Consider the following 13916-nt stretch of genomic DNA (forward strand, 5'->3'; position numbering starts at 1 on the left):
ACTAACTAACTGGACTAATTCTCTCTTAACTTATGGTTTTGCCTTGTTTTAATTAGTGTCTTTTATACTAGTCAAATGATGTGTTACAATCCATGGTAGTTCCATAAAAGACAAAGGTCTGAAAACATTTAAAAAAAAAACAACAAAAAAAACCAGTTGGTCTTCTCTGTTTTAGCGTGGCTTTTTTCCTCTCAAAAGGTAATGATAGACTCATATTCTGGCTATTATCAAGACCTGCCTGGACATTGTCCTGTGCAACCTATTGGAGCAAACCTGCTTTGTCAAGGGGTTGGGCTTGATGATTCCCAGAGGACCTTTGCAACCCCTACAATTCTTTGATTCTGTTATTATTATGGCATTACAATGTGACTTTTATACTTATACAGATAGTAACACAGTGAAACTCCTTAAGGTGTAATGTTTTTCATCATGTGTACCTTTGGCAGAACATCAGCATTGTATCACTGATCTCCAAAAGAAGTAAAAAAGGAAGAAATAGTGTACAATTACTCAGTTGCCTTTTTGCTGCTTTTTTGGCTTTGCTTTACAAAAGAATTTTTCGTATCTCTGTACGTAGCTTCAGACTACTTACAGAATAAGCAATTGAAATATCAGCTCAGTGCCAGCATTTGCACCTATTAGAAGTCTTGTGAATCTATCTGCATAACATTAGCCTTATTCATAGCAATTAAGGAATGGAGAATCAAGATACTTTGTTTCTTTTATTCTAGTCATAATTTGCCCAACATTCAAAAACTTGGTGCACCATGTTTAGGTAGCACAGGTTGGAGCCTTATCAGAAAGAACAGGTTTAAGGAAATGGGTGGCCGTGCCTATAAGATACTGACTCTGGAATCTGAAAGTTTGAGTCCTCATTGCTCTGTGTCAAGACGACTGCTCTTTGGGCTATGATTTTTTGCTGCTGGCAGTAGTTTGGGATTTTTGTAGATGTAGTTGCTGAACATGAAACATAGTCATGTTGTGCAGGGCCTCAGATAACTGCAGTGATCAGGATTACAAACTAGCTTGGGAGGGATAAAAGGGAACAGGTCCACTAGTGAGTCTCTAGACCTGGTTTAACTGCAACTTCAGACTCAGGGCACTGGAGATGTGCATAAGAAGATGATGTCAATATACATGTTGGTTCATGGATTCTTTTATGCAAAACATGAGTTACTAGATAATGTTTGAAAGAGAAGGCTGGGTGAAATAAGCTGTTGGTTTGACACCTAATGACAATTCCTGCAAATTTTGCTAACTCAAATGAGTTCAAATAGGTGGACTGCAGTCTACACAGAAGCACCAATTTACCTTTTTTAGTGCTTACATTTTCCTAACCCAAAATTAGAGTATCTTGTTATTTTTGTACCTGCTTTTACTGATTCCATTAAATTTATGTAACACAATGGCTTAGATCAGTTACTGTGAAGCTTTTTAGGTCAGTGCAGAGAGCTGGCATGCACTTTTCAGAATATCAGATCCATCAGTATGACATATTATACAGAGTATTTCAGCATTTTACGTGACCCTAATTGCCATTTCACGTAAAGGTGTACAAAGCTAACACTTTATTATTTCCTGCACTGTTCTTTGTCTGCTAACATCAACCTGACTGTAACATCTTAATAATTAAATATACAGTGCATAAGCTTATAAAACAAAGATTGTTATATTCACAAGAATATGAAAATTGCTCTTAACTGCATACAAATATTAAGAACATAAGTAGGTGGTTGTCTCATTTGTAACATGTTTCTATAAATATTACAACTATCTGCCTTTTATGCCCTGAATGATATACTCTTCAAGACCCTGACTTTTTAAAAATTATTTATGCTAGCCTAAAAACATGCTATTTAACTCTGGGACTTAATGTGATTTTCTCTATTGACATCCAGTATATAATAGAAAGAGTAACTTCCCACCTTTAGTGTGAATCAAGTTCTTTTACTGAGCATCGACTTTGGCCTTATGTTAATCTACTGGGAAACCGAAAGAAGCAGATGTGAAAGGTGTCACCCTTAGAAAATTACAAATGTAAAAACAGTTTTATCTTGTGATTTTTGTAGTTGTTAGCCTCTGATCTCAACATTATTTCAACTTGTCTTTGTTTAAGGAATAACAGCCCTTCATAATATGTCGCACTTAAAACCCCAGTGACAAAAGTGTGACATATTTCCAGAACAAAATAATAAAAAAGCTGTTTTATTATTTTTTTAGGTTTCCCAGCACCAAAAAATAATCACATAACATTAAATCTTATGTGTCACATGCTGTGATTTGGGGGTAGCTCATTGTTTTTTCTAGCTTGATTGGCAGAAGGGAAAAAATCTTCTGAATTCTATTTTTAACATTAGAATTTTATTGTAATGCTTGCATTTAACTCACTACCTGGTGGGAAGTGCCTTTAGTGTTGTGGGTTTTTTTTCCTCCCTAATTATAGTACACCAAGATTTTAACTGCATTTATTCTGTGCTCTCAAGCCCAGAGATTTTTTTTTTTAATCGAACGTAAATGGGCTTATAGGTAGAGTGATTAATTTTTGCTTTTATATATATCTGTATAAATATACAAATACACATATCCATATGAGTCTATCGGAGAAAGTAACTATTTTATATGCAATGTAAGTTGCAGGGTTTGTATGCTTGTAGCGTAGCATTGTAGGAAAACGTTTTTCTTTCTTGCTTATGGTATGACAGCATCTCTATCTTCAGGATGTCAAGTTATCAAGAGAGAATGTACGTGGTTTTTGAGACAGCTGGCAGAAGCTAATCATGTTTGAGGAATAGATATCTGAGTCAGTTTAAATGCCTTCTCAGTTTATTTCCATTGCCAATTAGATCCTGTGAATGGTTTTCAAGCATTCTGATACTGATGATAATTTGTGCTCAAATTACTATTTTACACTTTAAACAGTGATTATGTTTTTCTCCTTTCTGTTGAAAGATGTACTTTTTAGTGCTTTTTTGAGATCATAGTATTTAGACCTATGGCCTTAGTTTCAGTTCTAAACTAACTACATGTAGATTGAAAATTTTCATGAGTTTAGAAAGTTTGACTTGATTCTTAAGCAATTCCTATAATCAGTTTTGATTTTTAAACACATTAAATTCTAAGGGATACAAATAGTGATTAAAATCAGTAATAGTTATATATCTAGGGGTGAAAAGAGCTGTCTCTATGATAACCTGCATATTTAACTTTTCTGGAGATTTGAATGTACAGCTCACCAAAGTTGGAAGACACTTGGAAGATTAGCAGTTTGGAGGTGTAGGAAGATGCCTAGTAGAGGAGGTTACAGACTGCATATATTTTAGCTATAGCAACAGAGATTTTTTCTTCCTTTACTCCTACATTAAGTATTTTTCAGATATTCTCTAAGTAAATGTCCTTGCAGCAATGGTGAACTGTCATTAAATAATTGAAAATAAATGAAGAAATTAATAGTAACTTAAGTATGCACATACCTAGCTTAAAACTTAATTTAACAGCAAATAAGAAATAGAAGAAACATAAGCAAACACAAACAAGTAGTTTCTGTATATTAAGTAAAAATCATTATATAAACAGAAAATATCATGGCGTATTTGTGTACTACCACCATCATGTCCTATGCTTATTACTAACTGGCTATATTGAAAGAGAAAATAAAAGCTTACCTTGCTGAGAACTGAAGCCACCACAATCTCTTAGCAAACACACAGATTTCATTTTAGAAGTCTGCTATACAGTAGTGACAATGGATGTGAAGATGTGAAGGAGATGACTTTTATTTGCTACATAACTTTCTCAAATTTGCTGAAAGGGAAAAAAATCTTAAAAGCTAGTAGGCTTTATTATCACTATGCCTGGATCAAATTACACAGGAACACTAGGGACTCACTTCCTATCAGCCTTCCATTCTTGTGTTTGAAGAACAGATTTCTCATGGATTTTTACTCTTTCACATCCACTTCTTAAACTTCTAGGTGGATTCTGCAAAGTTGTGGTAACTTTCCGAGCCCTGTCTGGTACAAGCCAGCAGTAAATGAAGGGGACTTTTGATGGAGAAAGCAGTGACAGAAAGTTGGAGTAACCTACTACATTTGAATACCAATTTCAGTAACATTGTGCTTCTTGAGCTACTTGAGCAAAATGACTTTTTAAAAAGATAAACCTTTCCATAGTTACATGTAACTAAATAATAGCATTCAAATGAGACTGCTGAGATTATCCTAATGTGCTAAAAGGCTGTAACTTGACTTGTGATGCATTGTTTACAGGGAAGGTGTACTCTGTTTTTGCAAGGAGTATTTTAGATGTGGAGGCATATAGAATATTTTGTTATTCTTTCTAAAATATTTGTTTATAAATCAAATGTGGAATGGTCTTAATTTAGAATAGTGAATACAAAAGTCTTTATCTTGGATGCAAAAAAATAACTCACCCTCCACTCTTACCCATGCAGCATTGCTAGGTGATCGCCTTTAAGTCAGAATATAAAACACATATAAAGATATCTCAGCAGACTATATAGATTCATATGTGGTTTAGGATATACCATAAAGACAACCAAATGATTTGTTTTGAGTATTGTGTTTTACTCCTGGCTTAGAAACATTTCTTTAAATAGATGGTAAGACGGCCCTTTCCATTTTAAGGAGAAAGGAAAATTAAGCAAGTGCGCTGTACTAAAGAGGAAAGGCTACAGAATATTAATGATATGTGTGTCTGAATGGGTATAGGTATTATAAATATAATTTAATGCATGCAAAGTGTAGCTTTGATGGTTTTTTTTTTTTGTGAAAGAAATCAGGCTTTGTCTTGGGGTAGAAGAGTAGGTTTTGTAGTAGCTTTGTTGGCAGAAAATAAACAGGCATAGTACCAGCAAAGGTACAAAACAATTCTATTGCAGGTTTGTGAACTAGGAATGAGAATAAAGTTTTCCCTCCCATAACAAGATCTTGGAATTCGAAAAATAAAAATTTGACAATAAAACATTGCTCGTATGTATTTTTGGAATTTGATGATTGATGTGTCTGTCGTTTTATTCAGATACCTAACTTCACATGGCTTCTCAATACGAATTTTGAAGTTAGAAGTTCTACCAAGCTGGCTGACCATTTCACAGTAACATACATATATATATGTATGTATACATATATATATATATATATATATATATATTCTCCCCCCTCAAGAACTGAATTCACAAATCTAAATACCTCCAATCTGAAAAAAATTACTCCAATCTGAAAGTGGAAAAATGAGGTGTTTCCAGCATAACTTTTCATAGGAAAATGTGTTTAAAAAATCAGAATTTGTTTCCATAAAATGTAGTGTTTGCAAGTGGTTGGATTGGAAATCTGATCTTGGTTCTTTACCTGTATTATAATCTTCCATTTTAACTAGCAGTAGGGTTGCTAATTTAGATACTTTAATGAATGAGTCATAACCTTTGTATAATAGTACCAGAATTATAATTGTCGTTTTATTATATCCACTGATGGGTTTTTTTGTATCAGAAACTGAGTTCAAGTTGGGGAGAAACTATTTACACATCTATACACTGCAGGGAAAAAGAAAAAAAATAAATAAATAAAACCTGAATTTTTTTTTAGGTTTTGTGAAATAATTGGTATAGTGGTGTTGGTATAATTGGTATAGTGTTAAACAATTTATTTGCAAGATCTGGAGCTCAGCTATATAGACTTTACTTATACCTTTTCATCAGATAAACTAGAGCTCTTCTTTTAGTTACCAAAGCAAAGTTTCATGTAACAGATGAATTTTAAACTAGAAGAAATCACTTCAGTAAGTATATGTCAGATGTATTATATCCTACTACTGTATTTTCTTCTAATATATTTTGATTTATTTGTTGTTTGGACCTTTAGGCTGGTAAACTGCTGAGCAGTGAAGTTTGAAATACTTCAGTTGAATATCCCAGACTGAGAGTGGCTTTTCATAAAGAGAGCGTTTTTCTTTCTATCACACATAAGAGTCAAAGAAAACATTTTCTTACTTCCAGACCTAGCAATCTTCTATTCTAGTCTCCTGAGTCTTGTAGGTGCCAATAGAAAAATTGCTGTGCTTGTAAATATGTACAGCAAGGCCTTCACTAATAGTGTATATTCAACTGAAATGCTGAGTCTTTTTATAATTCTCTTTTGGTTAGGAATAATGATGTAGGAAAAAGTATTTGTCATAGTCATCTCACTACTGAACACTAGCAAAGTGAATAAGTAGCACCAGGAAGTCAGCAAATATTCTAAAAAGTGACAAATATTCTAAAAAGAAAAGTTTGTCTAATTTGGGTTGTAGAAACATGATAAAGCCTCTGTAGTCTGGAAAAACTAGGGTTGGTGGGATTTATTTATTTATTTATTTATTATTTTTGGTTGGGTTTTTTTTGTTTGTTTGTTTTATTTTGGTTTCTTTGTTTGGTTTGTTTCATTTGTGTGTTGTTTTCTTTGCCCCTCTCTTCTGTAGTACTCTTGTTTCTTAATTGGTTTCCTTGTATTCTGATGCGTATTTATTCTCTTATACCCTAGGATTTGATGTTTCATGTACTTTTATTGTGAAGTACCAACAGCATTGTATAAATAAAAATAACTACCCAAAGGCAATTTCTAAATACATTTTTTGCCCTTAGACATGTGCATAAGTTCTAGGTGTGTTAGGATTTGGGGGCAAAATGTTAGAAATATCTGATCTTAACAAAGCAGACTGTTTATTATATAATGATCATATGAATCAAAAATACTAGGTTGTTGCAAGATGTATGACTAAGAATTTTTTGTTTTTGTCTCAGCTAGACAGGTATAGCAATCACTCTGTTTAGGAAAGCAAGCATTATAATTCCTCTGTTGAGAAAGAAGTCTAGCAGGGATACATAGGACTTTCACCAAAATGTGGATCACGTAAACAAAGATCAGAGGAGACAATGAACAATGATTAGAAACCATAGAGAAGTCTGAAATAATTAAGTTTTCTTCTAAGAGAGAAGTGAGAAGAACTTGGATTGTTATTTTTAAATATCAGCAAGTATTTGTATTGTTCTCCATATGTGCTGATGACAGAATAATAGGTAATGAGCTTAAATTGGAGGAAAAAAAAAAACAGTTTGGTATTTTGTTTTGTAAGTTCAAAGTTCTGGTCTGGTGATGGTATTCTCTAGTTTCCCCTTTCAAAGCCACATTCCACTCTGAAACCACTACATTTCCAGTTAGACCAGAGCAGAAGGGCTTTCAGGGACTGACTTAATCAAGTCATGGTGTAGCTGGGCAGGAAATTGGACTTGAGAAGCATTTTTGTTTCATATACGAGTAAAATCAAGGAATAAGAAAGAAGCAGGAGTGAGGATTTTAAACTACATGCCATTTTCTTGAAAATGGAGGTTAAAATGAGATGGAGAAAGAAGGGGGGAAAGTAAACCCTTAAGTTCATATTTTAAGTTATTTCTTCTTGCCACTCCTACATGGGTTTCTATGGAAACAGAAGCAGAAACTGGGCCATCAGCAGCCAAGAATCCATTTACACTTTAAATTTACTGCTTGAGCAGCCATGCAGTTTTCTTGCCCAAATTAAATCATGATGGAGTAACACATACTAAATAAACTGGGGATAAAATGAAAACACCAAATATTAAATATCCTTCCATTTCAGACCTTTACACAATCAAAAAATAAAAGCATATGACCTTTTTTTTTCTGGAAGACCTTAAAATGGCAGGTTTGATCATATTTTAAAATAAGGTACTTATTATGGCCATAGAAGTACAGATTTGAAGTTAATTAAATAATTCTGTTATATTACTCAGGTAATTGTTATCTACTTTAATTAGGATTGTAGCTTACTGTCCCAAGCAGTTTATTGGGTTTTGTGCTTTTGAAGCAGAAAATACTGATGTCACAATATCCTTACTTCTCATTGTCTAATACATCTAATGGTAAAGTTCTCATGCAGTAACACATCTTGTGGATGTTGTATCAGTATCGCTGCTGACATTTATGTGTCTTTTATTAGAAGATAAAATTGGTCCTATTGCTTAGGACAAAATATTGACGTTTTTGCCACCATTAGAAACTTTATTAAAGTTATTGAGCTTTTGCTGAGAAATGGTTTGAGTTGATGCTTTTTATTTTATTTGTTGTACCCTTATTGTTGAGGGTATTTTATTTTTTTAATTCTGGAGAGATTTTACTAGAGAAATAGTAGTGCTTTTATGCTTTTTTTTTTTGTTGTTGTTGTTGTTTTTTAATATATCCAAATCATATTTATTGTTTGATTCTATTGTCAGTTCTATTGTCAGTTGCAACTGCACTTGTTACCTTATCTGGCCTTTATAAATCTGGTGGGAATCTCAATTTTTTTATTTATTATTTATTTATTTTCCCCTCAGTGTTAATAAATTTGAGCGGTAGGTACACTTGGTTAAAAGACGATGAGTGATGGAAGGGAGGAGTACTGAACAATCGGTCTGTAAACAGCTATGGAGAACAGGAAGGGACTAGACAGTGATAACATGGGAACTGTTCGGTGTGAAATAGTAGGAAGGAGGGATGGGGAAGCTGGGGGGGTGGATTGGGGGGGAGGAGGGAAGAAGAATGTGTAAAGAGAAAATGGAATGGGCTGGATTTTTGAGGGTGGTGGTGGGGGGGAAGACCATGGAGAATAAACTGCCCAGGCAACTGGAAAAAAAGGAAGTGGGAATTAGCTTGTAACACAAATGTGACTGGGATAAACTGAGAAGACTGGAACTTGCAGGAATGAAAGCTAAGTACATGTTAAGAAGTTTGAGAAGTGGAGATTTTGCAACAATATGATGCTATGATAAGAAACTGCCCTGTGGGATAAAGATAGATACAAAACCTCAAGAGTCTTAAATGCTGAAAAAGTGTTCTGTCTGTATTTGAGAACTCTTTTAGTACATTGTCATATTTTCCCAAGTCAGAACTAGCATCCAAGTACAACTGCTCAACCCTGAGGCAGATATTTGCAGAGGAGATCTAAAGGGGACAACAACACTGTGGGCCTCAGTGTTATGGCAAAAGAGGAGAACTTACTTTGTCTTTGTGAAGCTCATTTTCTTTCATAATTAAGTTGTTATTTTCATGTGGTTGATGCCTCTGGAGATGGCTGACATCAGCTGAATATGCCAGCCATGAGCATAGTGAATACTGGAAGACAGAGCAACAGTTTGACAGAGCATGACCTGCAAAAAAATGTGTTCATCCATTTTCTCCTTCCTTGTGGTCAGGGATAAATACCTGAGTCAAGACTGTAAGAATGAGCTGCTGCTGCATCTGTTTTGTAGTGGTACACAGAGCATATTTTTTCCCAAGTGATGGTACTACTTAATAGCGATTGATGGTTTGTGTTGTCTTGTGGGGTGTTTCATGAATATTCCTTACAGATTTCTTATGACTATGAAAATTAGGGTTTTGTCAGTGTACCTAATTAAGAAATAGAAATTTGAAATATTGGTGATAAGTGGATGGTTGGAATGGATGGTCTTAATATTCTTTTCCAGCTTTGATGATTCTATGATTCTGGAGCGGAGGAAAAGTGAGGAGGAAAGAGTGGCAGAGATGTACCGTTAGAAAAAACTGACTGCAAGCCCCATCCCTACTGCAAGATTCAGAAGGGGAAGCAGAGGAGTCAGGAGTGAAGGAGTAAAACTGTACCTGGGAAAGGGAAATGGAGGAAGGTGCTTTTAAGTTTGTTTGGTTTTTTTTTTTCTTCTTTAGTTGACCGTAAATTCGGCTAATTTTCCACAGGTCAAGTCTCTTTTACTTGTGACTAAATTGCAAGTGACCTCTCTGTCCTTATCTCAACCCACAAACTGGGTTTGTAGCATCCTATTTTCCCCCATTTTTCCTGTTAAGGAAGACTGCGGGAGTGATTGGGTAGACATTTATCAGCAAGCCAAGAGCAGCCCTCTCCAGTGGTGGACTTCAGGTGAGATTTTGATATTGCATTAGGGAGAAAGAAAGAAACTGGAATTGAAAGAAAGAAATCTGAGAATTTTTATGTATGTGCAATGTAAGAAAATGCCAGTAGCAATATTAGACTCCAAGTGTCAACTCCTACTTAGAGAGGCTAATTAATGTGGAAGGAAAAAAAGTAATGACCATTGGAAATAAGGTCAAGAAAGTGAAAAGAAGTAGATCTGTGTAACACTTCGGCTGTTACTAAAAATGAGAAGGAACTGCCAGAAAGGCTTGCTGTGATGAAGGAAAGAAAGACAAATGCACAGAGATTAAAAAGAAGAAAATAAATAAATAAACAAGAAAAGAAAGAATGAATTGTGTTCAGGATCAGAGTCATAAAAGGTTAGGAATGCTTTGTGGGATGAAACGTGAGGATGCCCTCACAGAATATGTTCTCTGAAATACTACAGATGTTAGGTGTGTCATAGGGATCCATAAAACGGACAGAATTGTTAAGAGAAAATCAAGGTGACAGTGTTGACAGCAAAGTAAAAGAATACAAACTTGTATTTGAGGAATGAAAAAGAGTCAATTTATTGTTGTAATAGCTGGGACAGTACAGTCAGATTCTTGATGAAACAGGTATGCTGCAGTACGAAAAAATGTTCCAAGCAATTGCTGCTCAGGTCAACTTTGAGATTACTTTAGAGAAGTAATTCAGAATTTTGATAGCTTTTGAAAATAGTCTTAAGGGAATGATGGGATTCCTGGAATATTTGATTCAATTGAGATATTTGTAGATAGCAGCCTCCTGGGGAGTGGACTGAACATCATCAGTATATAGCTGTGGAATTGTCTATCATGAAATCAGAGTTAGCAAAGAAGGTTTGAATACATACACACACTGAAATCACATTTGTAAAAATGCAGCCAAGAAAAAAAATTGTGAATGTCATGAAAAGGATGTAGAAGTAAATATGTATTTTTGGTAAATTTCTAAAGCAGATACATAGAAGAAAGTGCAATTTTTTTGTGCATTCTGTATTGTAATAAAGGAATTGGGAAACCTGATACAGGACACCAAAGAGTTAAGCAGACAGCAATTGAGGTGGGCTTGTCCTGTCAGGAAGTCCACCTAGTAATTCCCTGCTCCCCCTTCCTGAGCAAGGCAAGAGGAGAAAACAAAGTCAAAAAGTTTGAGTGTCGAGGTGGAGACTGGCAGATCACTTCCCAATTGCTGTCATAAGCAAAACAGTCTCAACTATAGGAAGAAAACTGTGAAGTACAATAGCACTGATTTGACTGATGTTTGCCGCTGTATGTGTTCAAGTACCAACAGGTATTCATAGGATTAGGGAGGAAGTTAAAATCCATGGAAACTGTGATTATAAGAGACTTTCAAATCCCAAATTCATTGAATTTGAGTGCTGATTGAGGTTCTTGGGAAAAAGCTGGTCTGATAGAGTAGTTTTGAATGTGAGTGAGCTTGTGGGCTGCACCAGTTTGTCACACTGCAAAGCAGATTTTAGTTCAAAAGACTGCAGCTTCACTTGCATGATTAAACTCTTTAAAGAGGATACAAGAGGAAGTAGAGAATGTGCAATGATTTGAAAGGAAACTGAAAAGTAAGGAAAAATAAAAGGAATGCAGGAACAGTCCTGTATAATTTGCATTTTCTAAGGCATATTTAAGCAAATAGCAGAAAAAAATTATTCTTATTAACATGTGGGACACGTATAACATGTTCTCGCCTCCCTCAACATGGAGCGCTGCATCTTTTTTAGGCCCAGGAACAAAAAAACAACATTTCTTTCTCTGCTCTCAATAACATTCATGTTGTGCATGTGGGTGATTAGGTACATACTGAAAATACATCTCAATGAGCAACTACAGAGCCGGAAAGCAGTATTTCTGTAGCTTGTATTTCTCAGGAATTCAGGTATACTACAGGGTAACATCCATATTCAAAAAGGCAAAACGCGTAGTGACTATAGGCCAGCAGATTTCCCAACAGTCAATTCTTTATGAAGTTTAAATATTTCTTTAATAAACAATATGTAGGAAACAGAAGGTAAAAGGAAAGTGGTATAAGTGGCAATGTGTATTTTTTCAAGCTGGTTTCTGAAAATAACTGGAGGAGGAGATTAGCTGAATTCTTGAACAGCAGCAACGCAGGAGAGTCAATGTTCATAGATTTAAAACATTTACATTAGCATTCCGTAGGGAACTATTAATGAAAGTTGAAAAAGTGAGAAACAAGTTAGTTGGGAACATGGCTAACACGTGGACTGCGCAAAGCTGAGAACAGTTTTCAGGATGAAAAGATTATTAAGGATCTGTACATTGATAATCATTTTGTACAGTCATTAGAAGATATTCTTAGATGTTTGCTCATCAATTTTGGCTAATGTAAAGCTGAGAGAGCCTGCTGAGACATGCAGAATGTACAAAGAAGTTGTGAACTAAATTAGTAGATTTGAAAAAGTAATAGAGCAACAGTCACAGTTGTACAGAATGCGAAAAGCTGTTAGGTGGGGGCAGTAAGGAGGCTCAAGAGCTAGGGATATCAGTCCTTGAAGGCCAGCTGCAGAAAGTGTGTAGCACAAAAAGGTTAATGCAGTTCTAAAAAGTGCTTCATGAGAGGAGAGCAGTTTTGTTTAAGGATCTGCCCGGCCTAATGCTTTCTATTTCTCAGCCTGACGCATATGTGAAAAGGCATATGAGTTGCCTTGCTCTGTCCCACAAATGAAGTATTTTACCTTAATTTATGCTTTCTATTTAAGCAACACCATTAATACAAGGTCTGAGCACTGCTGCATGCTCAAGAGTACATTCAGGTACATCCAGATGAAAGCCAGGGACTTCATGCAATCTAGAACTACGTAGCTTTTTTATCATCTGCTTACCTTTCAGTAGTAAAGGTGGGGAGTTTCAAGTGTGTTTTCTTCTAATTTAGGGAGAAATTGAACTGCTGTTCAGGGTGAACAGAAGTGCTTGTGTATTAAAACACAAATCTCATGTCAGTGATAAATGTCCTCCCTTCCCATAGGTTCTCTGGAATTAGACTGACCACTTTCTTTCTCTTGCTAGGTTCATTTTGAACATTCAGTAAGCTAAATCTCTGTCTGAGAATGGTTTTCTGCTCTGGTGGTTTGCTTTTTTCCTACTCAGCCTGTTTCATTTCAGTTGTGAGACACTACACATCCTTTCAAGTTACTAAAAGATATGACTCATTCATTCTCCTCTGTTTCTTAAACAGGTTCTACTTCATGAATTCACCTTGTGCTTTTATAATATTTTGCAAGGAACTAATCCAAAGGGCTTTGGAAATCTAAGTAAACTGTCAGAGAATTTCAACTATCTACTTTTCAATATCCTGGTGTGCTCCCAAATTAGAGTGGGCATATGCTAGGTTTTGTCTTTGAATTTTTGTTTCCTAGTGTGCAGTGTCTTTACAGGTTTATTCTTTATTATTTTTAGAAGACCTATTGTAATAGGTCAACTGAAGTGAACTGTAAGGTTGCACAAAGTTAGAAAAGACATTGGCTTCCTGTTTCTGGAATGGAGCTAGATTTTAATATATGCATATCTTTTATTAGTCATTCAAAAATATATGTGAATTCTATCATAGCAGAGTTAACTAGTTGACCTCCTAGCTAGAAATGCTAAATGTAGTATATATTATAATTGAGGAAATGCAGATTAAACAAATTTGTGCCTGGAGTTCAACACAGTGTTAATACTCATCTCTGCATCTCAACAGAAACATATTTGATTTTTGATATGTTTGTAGATGTATAGTCTTTTTTTACTTTTTTTTGGTAAGCGAAAATAAAAACAATGATATGAACATGAGACACAGGAACATTAATTTGATTCAATCTGCTAAACAATTTCAATGGATTTAATTGCACCCTTGTTCTTCTAAACACATTAAGACATATGTTCACAAATTAATTGAGTATAGCTTCTAGTCTTGGCAAAAATCCAATGTGCTGT

General features: G+C 35.0%; 1 protein-coding gene across 7 annotated transcripts in view; it reads left to right on the top strand.

Moving 5' to 3' along the window:
• SHANK2 (SH3 and multiple ankyrin repeat domains 2) overlaps nt 1–13916 on the top strand; it is a 325477-nt gene that overhangs the window by 231910 nt on the left and 79651 nt on the right. The gene's annotated exons all lie outside the window — the stretch shown is intronic.

Source organism: Coturnix japonica, chromosome 5, assembly GCF_001577835.2.
Source record: "Coturnix japonica isolate 7356 chromosome 5, Coturnix japonica 2.1, whole genome shotgun sequence".
Lineage (NCBI taxonomy): Eukaryota > Metazoa > Chordata > Aves > Galliformes > Phasianidae > Coturnix > Coturnix japonica.